Source organism: Pezoporus wallicus, unplaced genomic scaffold, assembly GCF_028554395.1.
Source record: "Pezoporus wallicus isolate ANWC-B61680 ecotype Strahan unplaced genomic scaffold, APGP_CSIRO_Pwel_v1 contig_7545, whole genome shotgun sequence".
Lineage (NCBI taxonomy): Eukaryota > Metazoa > Chordata > Aves > Psittaciformes > Psittacidae > Pezoporus > Pezoporus wallicus.
The window spans coordinates 3,867,736-3,885,201 of NW_026642398.1; the positions used below are offsets into that span (position 1 = coordinate 3,867,736).

Below are 17,466 nucleotides of genomic sequence, written 5' to 3' on the forward strand. Positions count from 1 at the left end.
TTCTGATACCTTCCCTCCAAGGAAAGCTCTGCAGCAGTAGGCAAAGCAAAGTAATTACATATTTAAAGGTACAGCTGTCTTAGATAAATGCAGTGGGAAAAAAAAAGAAAACAACATAAACACAAATCCAGCTAAAAATAAAGGCATTTCTTACAGACATTTTGTTTCTAATAATAACACTAGGAAATGTAGGTATTGTCTGATGTAGTGGAGATACCCAGGATTTCACTGAATTCTCCAAGCAGGAGATGTACAACAGCATAAGATAGCATGAACTCCAAGCACTCTGAATAATTTCCTGAAGGCTCAGGAGAGAGACAAAAGCATTGATGCTCTTCTCTGAATTGCCCCCATGTGCTTTCCTAGTTATATTATACATGAAAGCACTTTGTATGCAAGGAGCTTTTATGCAACATTATTTAGGGAACAGCAACACTGGATGTTGTGGGCAGACAGAGGTTAAAAGTACATAGTGAAACTCATCCCAGAGCTAATGGAATTGTGTTGTGGTAAGATCGTTCACACCTTGCATCTAACAGGCTCAGAATGAGGACATAAATATATATCTAACTATGCTGTTTAGAGCAGAAAACCCTGCATATTACAGTTGCTTAATCAAATAAAGGAATTTGGACATTAAAAGAAATTTAAAAAAAAAAGAAAAAAAAACAAAAGGAGGAGAAAAAAAAGCAAACCCCAAAACAAAAAGAAAAAGGAAATTAAGAAAAAAAAAAAGTCAGCTGGAATTTAGGTACTTCAAGGCTGCAGACATCATAGACGAGAGTGACTTGTTCTGACAAGTAGAGCTCCCTGGTTCAAGCAGGATTATTGACTGGAGTCCCTGAGGCCCCTTCCTGCTTGAATTATCCTATGATCCCATGGTACCAAACTGCCATCTGAAAACACTCTCCAAGCCTAATCTGGACCTCCCTTGTGGCTCTGAAAATAGATGACATTAAATCCCAGCTTGAGGACATTAAATAATTAGTGTGGAAGGGAAAAAATCAAGTGTTTTTCTTTAGCTTCCACTGGTGCCAGCTGGATTGATAGACCCTGTATCACATCATGCTGTTATAATCACATAGGTGGGTCTGTCCCTGGCCTGTGTCTCACTCTAAACTGAGGCAGGTGGCCAGAGCTGCCTCATCTTGGCAGTTCAGAAGATCTTTATGCCAAGATACAGTGCCACAAACTAAGCATTTACTTGTATTTGCAGAAGGACTTTAACCAGGATGTCATCTTTAAGGACTCCACAAGACTTGCAACTTACTGAGCACCAGGTATTTTCATACAGAGATAGAAAAGGAACAAAATATAGAGAGAAAGGGGGAAAAGTGCCTTATATGTCTCAACAGAACATAGAATGTAGAACACTTTCTAAAGAAGATAAAAAAATGGATCCTTAATGTCATACTTAGATCTAGGACATCATAGAAGATCTTTTGCTCAGCAGAAGTATATATTTCTTATTCTTCTAATTTTAATGCATTTAATTTTATTCTATTAGTTCTTTAATTTTAATTCACAGACATTTCTGTATGGTGACAGGAAATGAAAACAAGTGTGGGTATGGATGTCTAGTGGTTAGGGAAGTCCTTAATAGTATTTTATGTAGTGATTTTTCAGTGCAAAATAGTCCATTAACTAGAACCCAGGTAAGTACCCCAGAAACTTATAGGCAAATATTTTATATGTATAACATTAATGCTGTCAAAATGCAAATTACAGTAAATAACAGAATAGAAAGAATGATACGTATTTTTAAAAATCACTTTAAGTTTCTGCAGTGCCTATAGCGAACAAAATGCCATAGACAACAGTTCCCTGTATGCTCAAGGGTTTGAAAGACATTTTTTATTTGATGTATATATTTTTGTGAAGTATTTTATTCTATTCTGCTCCTTCCCTTTCCTTCTTTTTTTTTTTTTATCCCTACCATACTACTTTTTACATCATCTATTATTTTACAGACATCTCTACTTCCCGAACTGCTAACGGTGCAGTTTGTTCTCACTGCAAGAATAGCTTGAGTTCACCACAATTTGTTCAAAATCTCTGCAGACTGGTAAACCTTCCACTATATTCACAAGTCTTTTTAGTTCAGGGACCTAATTTAGTCAAACTGGAAGATGATAAGTAAGCTGTCAGAGATACTTTTTTGCTCTCAACTGACTAGTTATGGGGTTAAAATATTTCATTTAGAGGGACTGGTTCACTTCCCATTAATTTCTTCTATTTTTAACACCATCATCCCTTCTCATTCTGCTGCACATACTAAGAACACTATGTACGAAGCTTACCCATGCATAAGTAAAATGATAAATTAGTCATACTTGAGACTTTGTAAACAGCAGAATCATTTCCTCTTTCATAAAAGCAAAAATGGTTAGATGCTTTCTAGGCTAGGAGCTCTCCTTCGCTACAAGCTCTATTGCTTGTAGCATACCACAAGCTAAGATTGCTCTAAAACTGACTTATTCACCACATAAAATACACATGTCCCAGCTGTCCTGGGTTCAGCAGTAGCAGTCATTTTTCTCCTTCTTAGTAGCTGGTGCAGCGCTGTGTTTTTGACTTTCAGCCTGGGAACAGAGCTGATAACGCTCAAATGTTTGGCCTGGCCAAGGACTTTTCTGAGCCTCATGCTCTGCCAGGGAGGAGGGGAAGCCGGGAGGAAGCAGAGACAGGACACCTGACCCAAACTGACCAAAGAGGTATTCCATACCACAGCACGTCATGCCCAGGATGTAACTGGGAGTTACTTCAGAGCTGGGGCTCTGAAGGGTTGGAGGAGGTATTGGTCAGTGCTTGGTCGGGCTGGGGGTGGTGAGTTATCGGTCAGCTGGTGGTGACGTGTTGTATTCTCTTCCCTTGTTATTTCCTTTATCATTGTTATTATTGGTGGTAGCAGTAGTGATTTGTGTTATACCTTAGTTACTAAACTGTTCTTATCTCAACCCATGGGATTTGCATTCTTTTTGATTCTCCTCTCTGTCCCTCCGGGAGTAGGGGGAGGGAAAGAAATGGGGAGTGAGTGAACGAGCTGCCTGACTGGGTTTAAACCATGACACCAGCTAAGCCAATTTTCCCCACACTTTGTAAGAGACTGTACTGCCTTGTCTGGCACTTCAGAATTCTAGTTTGATGGCCAACATGATAGCTGGAATATTTACCCTGCACTTTTTCCTTGCACTGTAGTGTGCAGTGGAGATCTGCTAAGAAAGCATGGTTTGTAATTAAGACAATACACTTGTACTGCAGAGCTAAAGAACTGAGATATGAACCTGCAGCATTGACCTGTTTCTGATGAATTAAGATGTGACCAATGGGCAAGAAGTCACAGACACATCCTAAGATGGTCTATTTTTATAAACACATTTTTCTCACAAAATAAATCTAAATATCAAACCTGAATTTCAGTTTATGGAGGTTGTGCAAGTCGTACTGTTACTCCCTAGCCCTCAGTTCTGCACCAGGAAAGGTGCAGAGCTCTTTCCAGATCTCAGTAAGTAAGCACAGCATAAGTGGTGTAATAAAACTGCTGTAATAACAGTATTGATAACAACACATAAGAATTAGGAAGAGAAATACAGATAATGAATAAATTTTATGATCCTTCAGATGCTGGGAACCACAATCTCATACAGCATCGGACAGATCCCAGATGAACAGCCTTAGCTTGCTGCTTACATCCCATCTGTGAAGAGGTTCAACATCCTCTCGGAATCAGTGATCCATATCTCATATTTAGAACATGTTCTGAACAAAAGATTGTTGAATGATAACAGAGGGGATACTTTACCCCAAGGAAGTAAACTTGGGAATATAACAAAGAAGAAGTATAAATTTGTAATGAAGAACATCAGTGGTAACTGGGAGTCCTGTGGGAAAATTCATCAGAAGCTGATGATGCTATCAGTTTGCAGTCAAAAATCAGTATCTGCTAGGTTTCTGAATACTCAGATATTTTAGCCTTACCATAAGCCACAAAAATGAGTAAACTCTTCATCCTTCCTCCCCTCAAGTCTCTCTCCTATAGGAAGCCTTACTGATGAAGGTATCTTCTTTAATCTGATATGCACAGACATTTCACTTAACCCAACATGATATTTCAACTTAAAATATCAGCACAGAAATCATAATGTGTGTATTTAAAAGATTAAGAATATCCATCTGACATTTCAGGAAGTCAACATCCAGGTCATGCTGAATTTTATGTTAGCAGGACTGTGCAAAGATTAGAACTTAGTAAGTTATTCAACATCAAAATTAAACGTCTGAAGTAAATGTAAAATTACTAGATAACAAAAAAAAAGGTGTAATAAAGATAAGAACAAACAGTAATACTAAAGTTACAAGGATAGTCAATTTCATACAGCCTAATGTAAAAATAGTAAGGGAAAAAAGCTGTGAGGGTTATGCAGCCTTAGAGAATCAAAAATAAGGGTTTCCCTCCTTGAAAGCAATGGCTCTTAAAAGGCTTGTTCAACATCAAAAGCTCCATACATTGTTTTATGCATTCTTACTCCTACATGGGAGGAAAGGGCCAAGTAGCACCAGAGAATATTCCAGATATGGGAAGAAATAACGATACACCTCTAGCCTAGGGTGGCTCATAAAATTGGATTGTCAAGAGGAAGTCCAGCTGTGGGGTACCACTGAATGTATTTGGCTGTGAACATCTTTTTTTCCTTATAAATATGCTTTTTGGTTTGTTTTGTTTTCAAAGTTGTGAAATTAAATCCTGCCTTCCAGGAAGTGCATTGATTTTCCATCACCGCTGAGAAAACTTCTCCAACAGATAGGTGAAAAAATAAAGTTTCTTTTGACAAATCACAATCAAATGAGAGCCTTTAGCTATTTCCTCCACTCCACCACCACTGGGAAGGAACATGTCTTGCTGTATAACAAATGCTTTTGAAAAGGCCCAATGTTGTTTTTAATTTGGTTTACAGAGTTTGATTTGGAAAGGCCTCAGGTTACTTTATAATCTCATTTTCGTAGACTTTTGTTTCAATAAGTTCTGATGCAAACCAAAAAATTCCATAAAACAGTTACATTATAATTAAATTATATGCTTTCCATGGGTAATTAACTGAGCAATTGTCCTCACATCCAATCTCAAGATTCATCTCTTCTTCTTGACATAAAAGATTTATAAAATTATTCCAGAGTTGCTTTTATAATTTATTTCTTGTACAACCTAGCTTTGATAGGCATTTTTATGCCTCCATATTTTAGGTACCAGTGATTAGTATGAATCTTCACGAATATTCAGTCAATGTACTTCCTGGTACTGATGCCATGAATAGTTTCTTTACTTGAAGCTGAATTTGTGAATTATAGATGCTATGAGATGTATATAATTAGGTGCACATTGGGTGCTCAAGTGAGGAAACCAGGCTTCTCCAGGGAAAACGTTAGATCCCCTGGGAGGTCCCTGAAAATGTCTTTCTTAGGATATCATTGATATGCAGTGCTCCTTTGGGAATTAACTTAAAGTACATGAAACTCTTTCAAAATCTGCCCTTACCAGGATGTATTATAAGCATGATTTGTTGCATATCACTAAATCATTTAAAGTTATGAGCTTCAGTGAAGTTGGATCTAGTTGTACAAGCTCTAGATCTGATTGACAGGAAAGAACCCAAATAAACCTCAACAAATGGACCAGCAGATTTGGCTGTGAGATTCACTGAAGCCACAAATGGAATAATGCATGTACCTCTGTAAAATTCCAAATGGAATGAAGAAAAGGAAAAAATACATGAAAAAAAGAGACAAATTTTCCAAATCAGTAAGAATATTGCCCGAGACAGTAGCCAGATAACACTTGCATTATTTTGCCTTTCTTTTGTTTACCAAATGAAGCTCTGAATAGCCTGATCAATCCAGAAGATCAGGAAGCTTTCTTTTGGCAAGAGAACAAAAGCATGCAGAATGGATTTAGCAAGCTGATGCTTCATTCTGGGCAGATGCCAGTTGTTTCATGTGAAAGCATGAGGTAAAAAAGGAGACAGAGAGTGGAAAACAACCTGAGTCGTGCAGCTTCCAATTTAATCCTGAATAGCTGTAATGGGGTTAACAGGACCACATGAGTAAATATCTCATTACCAGGCTGAGTTCTATATTTCAGCATTCAGGCCAGACCCTCAGTGGGTGTAAATCAGCATAAACAGGCTGTGGATGTGGCACACTAATTTGTCAGATCCAACAGTCTTTGGTGAACAATAGCCCTTTCTTCCTTCCCCTTCTTGCAAATAAAAAGCAGTTTTGTGGAAAACTGAAGTTTCACTTCCACTCTGTGCAGAGAAATAAATCTGGCACTTAATTTCACTTGTGTTTCTGTACAGCTTCCTCTCCCACCCGCTGTCCTTGTTCAACAAGAACTTATAGGTTCAAGGCCTTGGGGCATGGGTGTCATGATTAGCAATATGGGCCTTAAAGCTAAGGTACTTTGACAGTTTTTTCCATTCCCTAGCATTTATTTCTGCAGTGAATTGAAATACCTTAAGGAATAAATACTAACCTCAGACAATAGACTGTGATCCCTAATCAAATTCTGGAACTCAATTACTCCTGAAAATGATTTCAAATCTTTCTTCTTTCACTTTCCTGTCAAAGCCCAATGTAAACCCTCAGCTTTTATTGCTGCTAAATTTTTCCTTGCTGTTAAAACCAGACTGAATTTTCATCAGGCCAAGGTATCTTTGAGGGAGAAAAGAAAATGTCAACAGTCTGAGATTCTAAACTGCTTATTGATCTTCTGATACAAAGAAGGGGACAGTCCAACCTGTTTTATCAGAAGGGAAGCCCACAGAGCACAATATGTAGAAGAATCACGGTATATTGTATCTGACTTGTGGAAAGCATTCAAACTGTCCCATATGACATCCCTGTCTCTAAATTGGAGAGACATCAATTTGATAGGTGGACCACTCGGTGGATAAAGAACTGGTTGGATGGACACGCACAAAGAGTTGTGGTCAATGGCTCAATGTCCGGATGGAGACCAGTAATGAGTGGTGTCCCTCAGGGATCAGTGTTGGGACCGGTCTTGTTCAACATCTTTGTCACTGACATGGACAGTGGGATTGAGTGCGCCCTCAGCAAGTTTGCTGATGACACCAAGCTGTGTGGTTTGGTTGATACGCTGCAGGGAAGGAATGCCATCCAGAGGGACCTTGACACGCTTGTGAGGTGGGCTGATGCCAACCTCATGAGGTTTAACCATGCCAAGTGCAAGGTCCTACACCTGGGTCGAAGCAATCCCAGGCACAGCTACAGGTTGGGGAAAGAAGAGATTCAGAGCAGCCCTGCAGAGAAGGACTTGGGGGTGTTGGTTGATGAGAAAATGAACATGGGCCGGCTTCAGTGTGCGCTTGCAGCCCAGAAAGCCAATGGTATCCTGGGCTGCATCAAAAGGAGCGTGACCAGCAGGTCGAAGGAGGTGATCCTGCCCCTCTACTCTGCTTTCATGAGACCTCACCTGGAGCATTGTGTGCAGTTCTGGTGTCCTCAACATAAAAAGGTCATGGAACTGTTGGAACAAGCCCAGAGGAGGGCCACGAGGATGATCAGGGGACTGGAGCACCTCCCATATGAAGACAGGCTGAGAAAGCTGGGGCTGTTCAGCCTAGAGAAGAGAAGGCTGCTTGGAGACCTCATAGCAGCCTTCCAGTATCTGAAGGAGGCCTATAAGGATGCTGGAGAGGGACTCTTCATTAGGGACTGTAGTGACAGGACAAGGGGTAACAGGTTAAAACTTAAACAGGGGAAGTTCAGATTGGGTATAAGGTAGAAGTTCTTTACTGTGAGGGTGGTGAGGCACTGAAATGGGTTTCCCAGGGAAGTTGTGAATGCTCCATCCCTGTCAGTGTTCAAGGCCAGGTTGGACAGAGCCTTGGGTGACATGGTTTAGTGTGAGATGTCCCTGCCCATGGCAGGGGGGTTGGAACTGGATGATGTTAAGGTCCTTTCCAACCCTAACTATTCTATGATTCTGTCCATTTCTTTTAGGTCGTTACTCAGTCTGTTTGCTGGTGTGTCCTGCAATTCTTAGAACCATGATAGGTGGATAAGTGATCTGAGAGGCATGAGGTTAGGACTTAAGGTAGGTCTGCAGTAGTAAAATAACAGCATTATGATCCACAAAGCTTCTGCTTAACTTTTATCTAGACTCAGCGGTAATTCAGGTTTCCAGTGGTCTAAATTTTGTGTATACATACCAAAGTATGAAAACAATGAACTTCGAAAGACCCCTTGGAGGTTCCACCTTCTCAGTACATGTATAAATTTGAAGTTAGTTCAGGTTGTTCATGTTTGTGAAAAGCTGAGTTTTGAATGTCTCCAAGAACAATCTCCACAGGCTCTCTAGACAACCTGTTCTGTGGATAACCACTCCCATTGTAAAGAGCTTTTTCCTTGTCTCTTAGAAACTTCATTTCTACATCTTTGACAGTTGTTTCTTGTCCTTTCATTGCATAGTTCTAAGCAGGGACTGGCTCCATTAGGTTCCACCACCCAAGCTAAAACAGGATCTGGAAACAAGATGCATCACCTCTGAGCAGTTTGATCTGGTGGCTCTCAGAGAATGTGTAAAGAAAGTCTTGCTCATCTGCTGAAAAAAATTACTGTTTATTTTAAAGTGCAAACAGAAAAACTTCTTTTTAGAGAATTCACCTAGAATAAACCTTTATGCCTGAATAACTTCAAAGACCCAGCTTTTCCTCATTGCAACATACTCCTTGACAAGAAGGCTGTTAATAACAAGGGCAAGGTTAAGTTGCTTTTGAATTGGCTTCACTTTATCAAAAAAAAACCTCAGGATTGATCAGGTCAGAGAATGGAGAGAAAAAGTGAGAAAGAATTTCTGCCTGGGTTTTCCTCTGGCAGAAAAGCAATGTGGGTTCCAAGCATTGCTCTCATATTTTGCATTAGAAATGAAACTTCATGTCTTGTCTTTGATTCCAGAAGGGAGTAATTGCATTCCTCACTCCCTGTGTTTCCAGACATTCTTTCAGGTCTGACTCAGTGAGGAGTAAATCACAGATGTCACATGCTGGGCTCTTTTTGACTCTTTGCACTTGTGTTTTCAAGCAGCAGAGACCCACACAGCTTCTTACTTTGGAAAGCAGAAGCCTAAGTGAACTGTTACATAGAGCTGTTGATAAGAAAGCTCTGGACGTGAACACTCCAATTAGTCTCCTACTGATACACCATGAACATCTTTATAGATCATATTGGGGGAACTCCAAGAATCTGGAGTGGCTTCAGCTTCATCGGGCCAGATTTTGCTGCCAAAACCTCGGATCAACCAGTTAACAAAATAATTAGTCATAGAGTAATAAAATAATAAAAAATTAAAGAGAAAGGCATCATGGGGCATTCAAGCTTGACACAAGTCACCCACATGAGATTAAAAGTGTGGGAATAGACAGGAAGGCTGTCTTGGGAGTAAATATTTCATGCAGAATTATCAGGAACAGTGGAAAGTATATGACTGTTTAAATTCAGTTAGACAGATATATTTTATTTTGTTTTATGGAAAGCCCAGCATCAAAGTCACATTTAAAAATGTGTCTGTCATCAAATGCCAATACCAAATAGCCAAGGAGTGACACAGGCTTTTACTCACTCCTTAATTATTAATAGTTTTGTTTTGTAGAAATCAGACCTTAGGAAAAGCTGTCAGCTCAGGCACAGAATGTCAATTTAGTGGCGACTCACCTCCCATAGGGCAGCGGTTCCAAGATTTACTCCACAGCCTGGACAAGAATTTCCCTGGAGCCAGAAACCAGTTGCAAAGCAGAAGAATTCTTGCTGCTTAGGATTGCATCTTGCCTCTTGGCGCAGCTGAGACTCCTATGCTCCTGAAGCTTTATGAACTATTGAAATAGACAAAAATACTCTCTTGCCACTTCCCACCAGGTCCCTGCAGCTGTAGAGAAAGCATCTCCAACCTGATTCCAGCTGTCCTAATTGCTAGGGAGTGGTCAGATTTGGTCAACTAACAGAGGTGATGCACATGTCCCAAGTTCAGCCAGCAATGAGGCCAAGAGTGTGTTACAGTAAGCACATGCACAAACAGACATACACCATACACATATGCACACATACACAGACAGCTACACAGATCAAAATAAACAAACATGCTCAGCAAATGTGTAAGCCTAAACAGCACCAAAGGCCTTTTCCTGTTCTCCTCTCTGATCCGGATGAAAGTCCTTTAGTGTAAAATGCATATACATATAAGCAATATATATTTATATATAAAACATATATTTATAATATAAAAGAAATAAAACTTGTTTATACATATAAACAATTACTGCAGTAAATGACCTCAGATGCTCAGTCTGCCCCATAGCTGAGTCTTCATCTCGAGCCCTCAAAGTTGCCAACCCACTCCAGTTAATGATACACAAACCCACTTGCACATATCAACACTACACACTATAGACCATGCAGTAATTGTCCTTAGACACTGAATCTACTCAGAGGCTGGCCCTTGGGCCCTTGTGGCCCTCGTGGCCCTCCAGATACCGCTCACACAGAGACATACACACGGAGAATGGCCCCTCAGCTGATCCCTAGACCTCATGGACTCCTCAGTAGCTGGCTTGGACCTCCTGGCTCCTCCAGTAGCCAGCACAAAGACAAAGGTCTGTCTTGTACCCTGCCCAGCCCATCACTGTTTCAATGCTCTTCCCATGCATCCCCATAATGGCTCCTATAGCCCAGACAGTGACATGCGAGAAGTGAGGAAACCCTGACCCTGCCTTGATCCTCTCCTTCAATGACCTTTTCCCTCCTTGTTCTTGTTCTTCTCTTACATTCTTGTTTAGAAAGATGTGGCCCTGAATGACTGTTTCATTTACAATTCTGCTGTGAACCCATGACTAGGAAAAATTGAAAGAAAAAATGAAGAAAAAGCCACAAACACACACAAAAATACCATCAACCCTGTTAAAAGCTTTTTAAACATCCTGATGGTAGCAGAACTTTATTTGGTTTTTAGTATATAATAAAACTGTATGTATTACTCTTTATCCTTACCAGTGAAATTTACAAGAAGCAGCAGCAGCAGACAGAAGCATTGCTACTGCACCATTCCTCTCGTTCCCCACTTTCATGGGTTATTACTGTTTTGTCTTCAAGAAAATAACATCAGGCTTTAATAACAGCAGTAGCAAAACCTTCAGACAATCTCAGCTAATTTATAACTAATAAATAAGGCACTTTATGTGCCCTGTACTGCCATCAAATACACCGAGCAGGGGAAAAAAAAAAGAAGGAAAAACTAGTAGTCCCAATAAGTAAAAGGAATGGAAACATAACTTCTTCCCAGAATGGGTAAATATTACTACGTGGAATAATTTTCAAAAACTATTAAATAGTTTCTCTCCCTTTAGGTTTTTCTTTTAAAATTACTCTCTGCTAAAAGAAAAGCATTTGAAGGGCACTGTTAAATTGACATCCTTACTTGATACTCTACGTTTCAAAATGTTAATGCTTTATTTTCCTCACCCTTTCTCCCTTCTGCACACACATTCACCTTTCTCTTTTTTTTTGTAACTTTAATGGAAGAATTAACAAATATTTAAAGGTCTAACATCTCAGCAAGATTCAGTGCCTTTATTTGAATCCCCCATACCTTTCATAACTGGCTCCTTCTTAACAGTGACATGGTCCAGATGCTAGCTTCACCTGATCAGTCTATATATTCCAGGAAGACTGGAACAAGTGAGCCCTAAGGCTTTCAGGATGAAGTACAGAGTTGTTATGCAGGCAATATCACGAGCTATGTACATTTCCAAGAGCAACAATGTGACAGACTTTTAAAAGCAGTCAAAACCAATTAGTCAGTGTGTCGCAGGCTGACATTGAAGTAGGAGATTCATATGATGCTGAGACCTAGCAGAAGGCTGATAGCTTTGAAATAAGACCAGAGATCAAAGCGTTACTGGATGATATCCTTAAGCATTCTGAATGAAACAACTTTTAGTGCCTTGTACTGGCCCTGTTATGGAAGGGATATTTTCAGGAACACCACTACATTGTGAACAACCTAATTGTCTTCATTAACTAATGACTCCAACTGCTGTTTAAAGTATACCTCTGTAAGCACACAGTCTGATACCCTTCTTTCCCCTTGCATTGAACTGTCCACTAAGGTATAAGTTAGGATGCTGGCTGCCTCTTTCAAATAACCATTTCCACTGCCAACTGTGACAAATCTGCTGTCTTGAGCCAGCTTCATCATTTTCATTTCCAGAGCTCTCTAAATGTAATTCTTACATTTGGATTTAGGATGTCTTTGTGGCTAGATGTTAACTTCTTATTATAGCTGTTACTGTAGAAAAATGAATTGGGGACTTAAGAGTCTGGTTCATCTTGCACAATGTGCATAGCTAAAGTAAGTATCTCAGCTTCTTTTATAGTCAGTGGAGAGAACAGTTCCTTCTTGGTGCAATACAGCTTAAGACAAAGTACGTGGTTAAAAATAGGGCAGAAAAATGACTCTCTGAAAAACTTACTCTCTCTGCTGGCTAGAATGAGAAACTTGGGTGATTAGCTTAGCTATAGATGTCTAATTTAAAATTAAGTTAGTTGAAGCCCACCTCCATCTTCTGGCCAAAAAAAGACTTGTTCTAGCTTTTCTAAACACTGCCAAAACTGTAGTTCCTTTCTTTTGTAGCAGCCTCTAGCTCAAAGCACAGGGCTGCAGATGGACATAGCTGAGCTGCCTCAAACTCTGACACCGTTAAAACCACAGTTACTGATCTGACTCTCCTGACATCTGGAATGGATTATTACAGGTGCGGGTCATTTCTCTTTTCTTGTCTCATTGGTAAGGAAGGGAGTTCTGGAATGACATAAATTCCTGCTGGAATGTAGCATAAATATCAGAAAGTTAACCTAAACTCTCATCCTTATGTGAAGAGACAAGTACACAAAACCTGCCACAGTTAATCATCTGCTTCCTAACCAGCTTTGGTCAACCTGAGAAGCCTAAGGCTGTTGTTGCCCTGATTCTGCACAAGGACTAGATCTATATTTCTATTTGCATGCAAACTGGTCTTTCAAATCACTGTACTTTTTGCGTAGATGAGAAAAGGGAACTGGTCTAATGGTTTATTGATCCAGTCTCAAATGGCAGGGCAAATGATCTCTCATGGCAAAGCCTGTGAACCAGCTTTCTTTCTAGACAGATTAGCTCTTTTATTTTTCCTTGCATTTAAAAATCAAATTTACAAATAGTCTTTTCTACCTTTAGTGTTAAAAAAGCCACGGCTCTTTTCTTTTTTTGTTGTTTTTAAATTCACATTCCCATAGACTACCATTGCCAAAATGCTTGTACAGCTGGCATTGTTTTCAGCCTGTCACGATATCAGCGTGATAGCAATCTTAACTGAGTCATGTATAGTATGCAGTTAGATGACTGTGCAGACCCTTATACTTCACAACCATTCACTCTGCCACTCAGTCTTTGAGCCAGTCTGCAGTTCCTGCTTCATCTTGCTTGCATCTCCTGCCCAAGAGAATGCTGCAGCCATCTCCTACAGGGATGCACAACAAGGAGGGGAATTAGCTCAAATGGTAGAGCGCTCGCTTAGCATGCGAGAGGTAGCGGGATCGATGCCCGCATTCTCCATTGTCTACTTTTAGCCCCTGTGCTCGACACTGGTGAGACTGCACCTTGAATCCTGTTTTCAGTTCTGGGCCACTCACTACAAGAGAGATATTGAGGTGCCAGAGAAGGGCACTGGAGCTGGTTCAGTGCCTGGAGCACAAGTGTGATGGGGAATGGCTGATGGACCAGGGGGGGTTTAGTCTGGGGAAGAGAAGGCTCAGGGGGGACCTTCTTGCTTTCTACAACTGCCTGACAGGAGATGAAGCGAGTTCAGGGTCAGTCTCTTCTCCCAAGTAACAACAGACAGGACAACAGTAAACAATATCAAGTTGCACCAGGGGAGGTTTGGATTGGATATTAGGAACAATTTCTTCACAGGGAGGGTGCTCAGGCATTGGAACAGGCTGCCCAGGCTAATTCCCTGGAAGTGTTCAAAAAACATTTAGATGAGGCCCTCAGTGCCATGGGTTAGTGATGGCCTTGGCAGTCCTGGGGTAATGGTTGGTCTTGGTCTTGATGATCTTAAAGGTCTTTTCCAGTCTAGCTGATTCTATGATCATTGCTACCTCTTTCTGTCCGAGTTTAAAAGCACTGCTGCAGACAATCAGGTGTAAATTCATTGTATACTGGACTCATTCTGTTAGGCATTCCTGTTTCCTCTTCCTCCAGGCTACCCTTTTGGAACTGTATCAGTATTTTTACGGTATCTGATAAGAACTGTCGTGGTTTAAACCCTATCCAGACAGCTTGTTCACTCTCTCCCAGTGAGGGGTGCCGGGCTGAGAGCAATCGAGGGGCCCCCCTGGGGCTCTCCCCCTCCCCGCTCCTGGAGGAATGGGGAGGAGGATCGAAAGAGTGCAACTACTACGGGTTGAGACAAGAACAGTCCAGCAACCAATGTACAACACAAATCACCACCGCTACCACCAACGACAACAATGATAAGAGAAAATAACAAGGGAAGAGAATATGATACCACCGGCCAAGAAACGAGTCCCACCCGGAAGCCCGTGTCCTTCCAGGTAACTCCCAGTTACCCCCACCCCGGGCATGACGTGCTGTGATATGGAATACCTCCCCGGCTAGCCCGGGTCAGGCACCCCGTCTCTGCTTCCTCACAGCTTCCCCTCCTCCCTGGCAGAGCATGAGCCTCACAAAGTCCTTGGTCAGGGTAAACATCACTTAGCAACAACTGAAAACATCGGTATCACCAGCACTGTTCCCAGGCTGGAAGTCAAAACACAGCACTGCACCAGCTACCACAAAGGAGAAACATGACTGCTACTGCTGAACCCAGGACAACACCACATTTCTTCCACTAAAACTGGTCCTTAACATAAGGTTAGAATATTGTAATATCTTAGCCCTGGTCACTTGCATCAGGGGCTGATGTAGGTTCTGGTGGAAATTTTTCTGCCGTTCTAAAGGGTGTCCTAATCCTACATGGTGTTGTTCAATGGCACAGTACTTTAACATGACCCTGTCTTGGCTCCCTGATTATTTCATAAGCCTGCACAAGACCTTACCAGGTTTCAAAGGAGGTACGTACGAACCATCAACTTGGTTTGCTATGCTTTTCATTGTGTGGTCAAATTTCCATCATTACCCAAGCTCCATGAACACCAGTTCTCTTTCAGGCTGGATCCTGAAGCAAAGTGGTTGTCCCAAAGAACAAGCAGTATCACTGATGATAGGATACTTCACTAAGGGCTGCATAAATGAGAAACATGCAGGCTGACTCCTTCTGTGCTATGTATCCTACAACACTAAAATGATAGGCTTTGTACCCTCATGCAAAGGAAAATGCCACCAGTGTACAACCAGTGGGACTTCCAAGGGTAAGCAATATGCAACCTGAACTACATGGCTTAAGAGAAACAATTTCTTAAGCTGCAGCATGTTGGTTGATGAGAAAATGAACATGAGCCAGCAGTGTGCACTCACAGCCCAGAAAGCCAACCGTATCCTGGGCTGCATCAAAAGGAGCGTGACCAGCAGGTCGAAGGAGGTGATCCTGCCCCTCTACTCTGCTCTCAGGAGACCTCACTTGGAGTATTGTGTGCAGTTCTGGTGTCAACATAAAAAGACATGGAACTGTTGGAACAAGTCCAGAGGAGGGCCACGAGGATGATCAGGGGACTGGAGCACCTCCCATTTGAAGACAGGCTGAGAAAGGTGGGGCTGTTCAGCCTGGAGAAGAGAAGGCTGCATGGAGACCTCATAGCAGCCTTCCAGTATCTGAAGGGGGCCTATAGGGATGCTGGGGGAGGGACTCTTCATTAGTGACAGGACAAGGGGTAACAGGTTAAAACTTAAAAAGGGGAAGTTCAGATTGGATCTAAGGAGCAAATTCTTTACTGTAAGGGTGGTGAGGCACTGGAATGGGTTGCCCAGGGAAGCTGTGAATGCTCCATCCCTGGCAGTGTTCAAGGCCAGGTTGGACAAAGCCTAGGGTGACATGGTTTAGTGTGAGGTGTCCCTGCTCGTGGCATGGGGGGTGGAAATAGATGATCTTAAGGTCCTTTCCAACCCTAACTATTCTATGATTCTATAGCCACCTCCTTATGTGGAAAAACAAACACACTCACACACAGATTGTGTCCCAGAACAGTACAGAGCTCCTGGAGGACAGTAAGACTAAATGCTAAGTGGTGCAGGCTCACAAGTCATCCCCAGGGAGGGCTAACTCTGAACAGCTTGGAAGTGAACTCTTTGTGCTGTTTAGCCTGGGGTAGAGATTTCTCTTCATACTGTGCTCCCTAAAGATGTTATTGTTCTATAAAAAAACATCATGAGTTTTCACACCACTTTGAGTTGTAAGCTCTTATTTTCCTGAGGATGGATATATTTACAAAGTCTTGATTTGTGTTTAATATGGAAAATTCAGTGAAACCTATATGAAATTTCCAGTTTTCATTCCTGACAAGTCATTTTACCTGCATTATCACATTAGTCAAAACAAACTTAAAGAGGTGTAATAATATTTTGAATTACTACTGTAACATATATTCTGTCATCCCCCTGATAGCAGAAAGAATTTCTAACCACTTTTCTCTCTGTTTCTCCATCAGAATTACAATAATTCTCTAAGGAGACTGGAAAAATTAAACTAACTGATCTAGAATGTATTTCTGACAAACACGGATTTTTATCAATTTCCAATGTATGCTTTATCCAGAATACAAGGACTTTTCTTCCTAGATCCATTTCTGAAAACAAATGAAAAAGAAAAACCTCATTGATTTTTGCTAACAGACTAATTGATTTTAGACAATTAGTCGGAGATACTAACAGAGCTAGTTAATTAGCTGTCCAATATTTCCTATAAACTATTACTTGGAATCCTAAAAAAGCTTTGATTTGCATTTCTGGATGTGTTTATCACAGTTTTGTTAACAATGCAGTTTTCCATGGAAAACAATATTGAAAGAAAGGACAAGGCAGGTTCCTTCAACTGACATGTCTTAAATGTCTTTCAAAATGTATTTTTGCCTGGAGCTCTACCATTTCATGGAACTCCAATTAAACTTGGTGTTTCTAGAACTTCTTAACTAGATCCAAGGTCTGCTGCTTTTCTCTTTTCATCTTAGTCTTTGTCTTATTACCATGAAACACACCAATAATCCATATAAATAGCACTTTTAAAGGAAAGTTTAAATCCATTGAACAATTTGCCTATTTAAAGTTAATCAAATGCTTATGTATTCTTCTGGACTGAGAATACAGTGCTTAATATCAAGAAAGACCAAATCATCTATGCAGCCCAAAGCAAGCTTACCCTTTGTAGTCCTATTTGATGCTTCTATGGCTCCCCACACTGAAGTTTATTA

At 40.9% G+C, this 17,466-nt stretch overlaps 1 non-coding gene across 1 annotated transcript; it reads left to right on the forward strand.

Annotated features, from left to right (window-relative positions):
• Window positions 1-13,584: 13,584 nt before the first annotated feature.
• On the forward strand, window positions 13,585-13,657 carry TRNAA-AGC (transfer RNA alanine (anticodon AGC)). Its single transcript has one exon. It is a non-coding gene; the product is annotated as a tRNA-Ala (tRNA).
• Window positions 13,658-17,466: the final 3,809 nt, after the last annotated feature.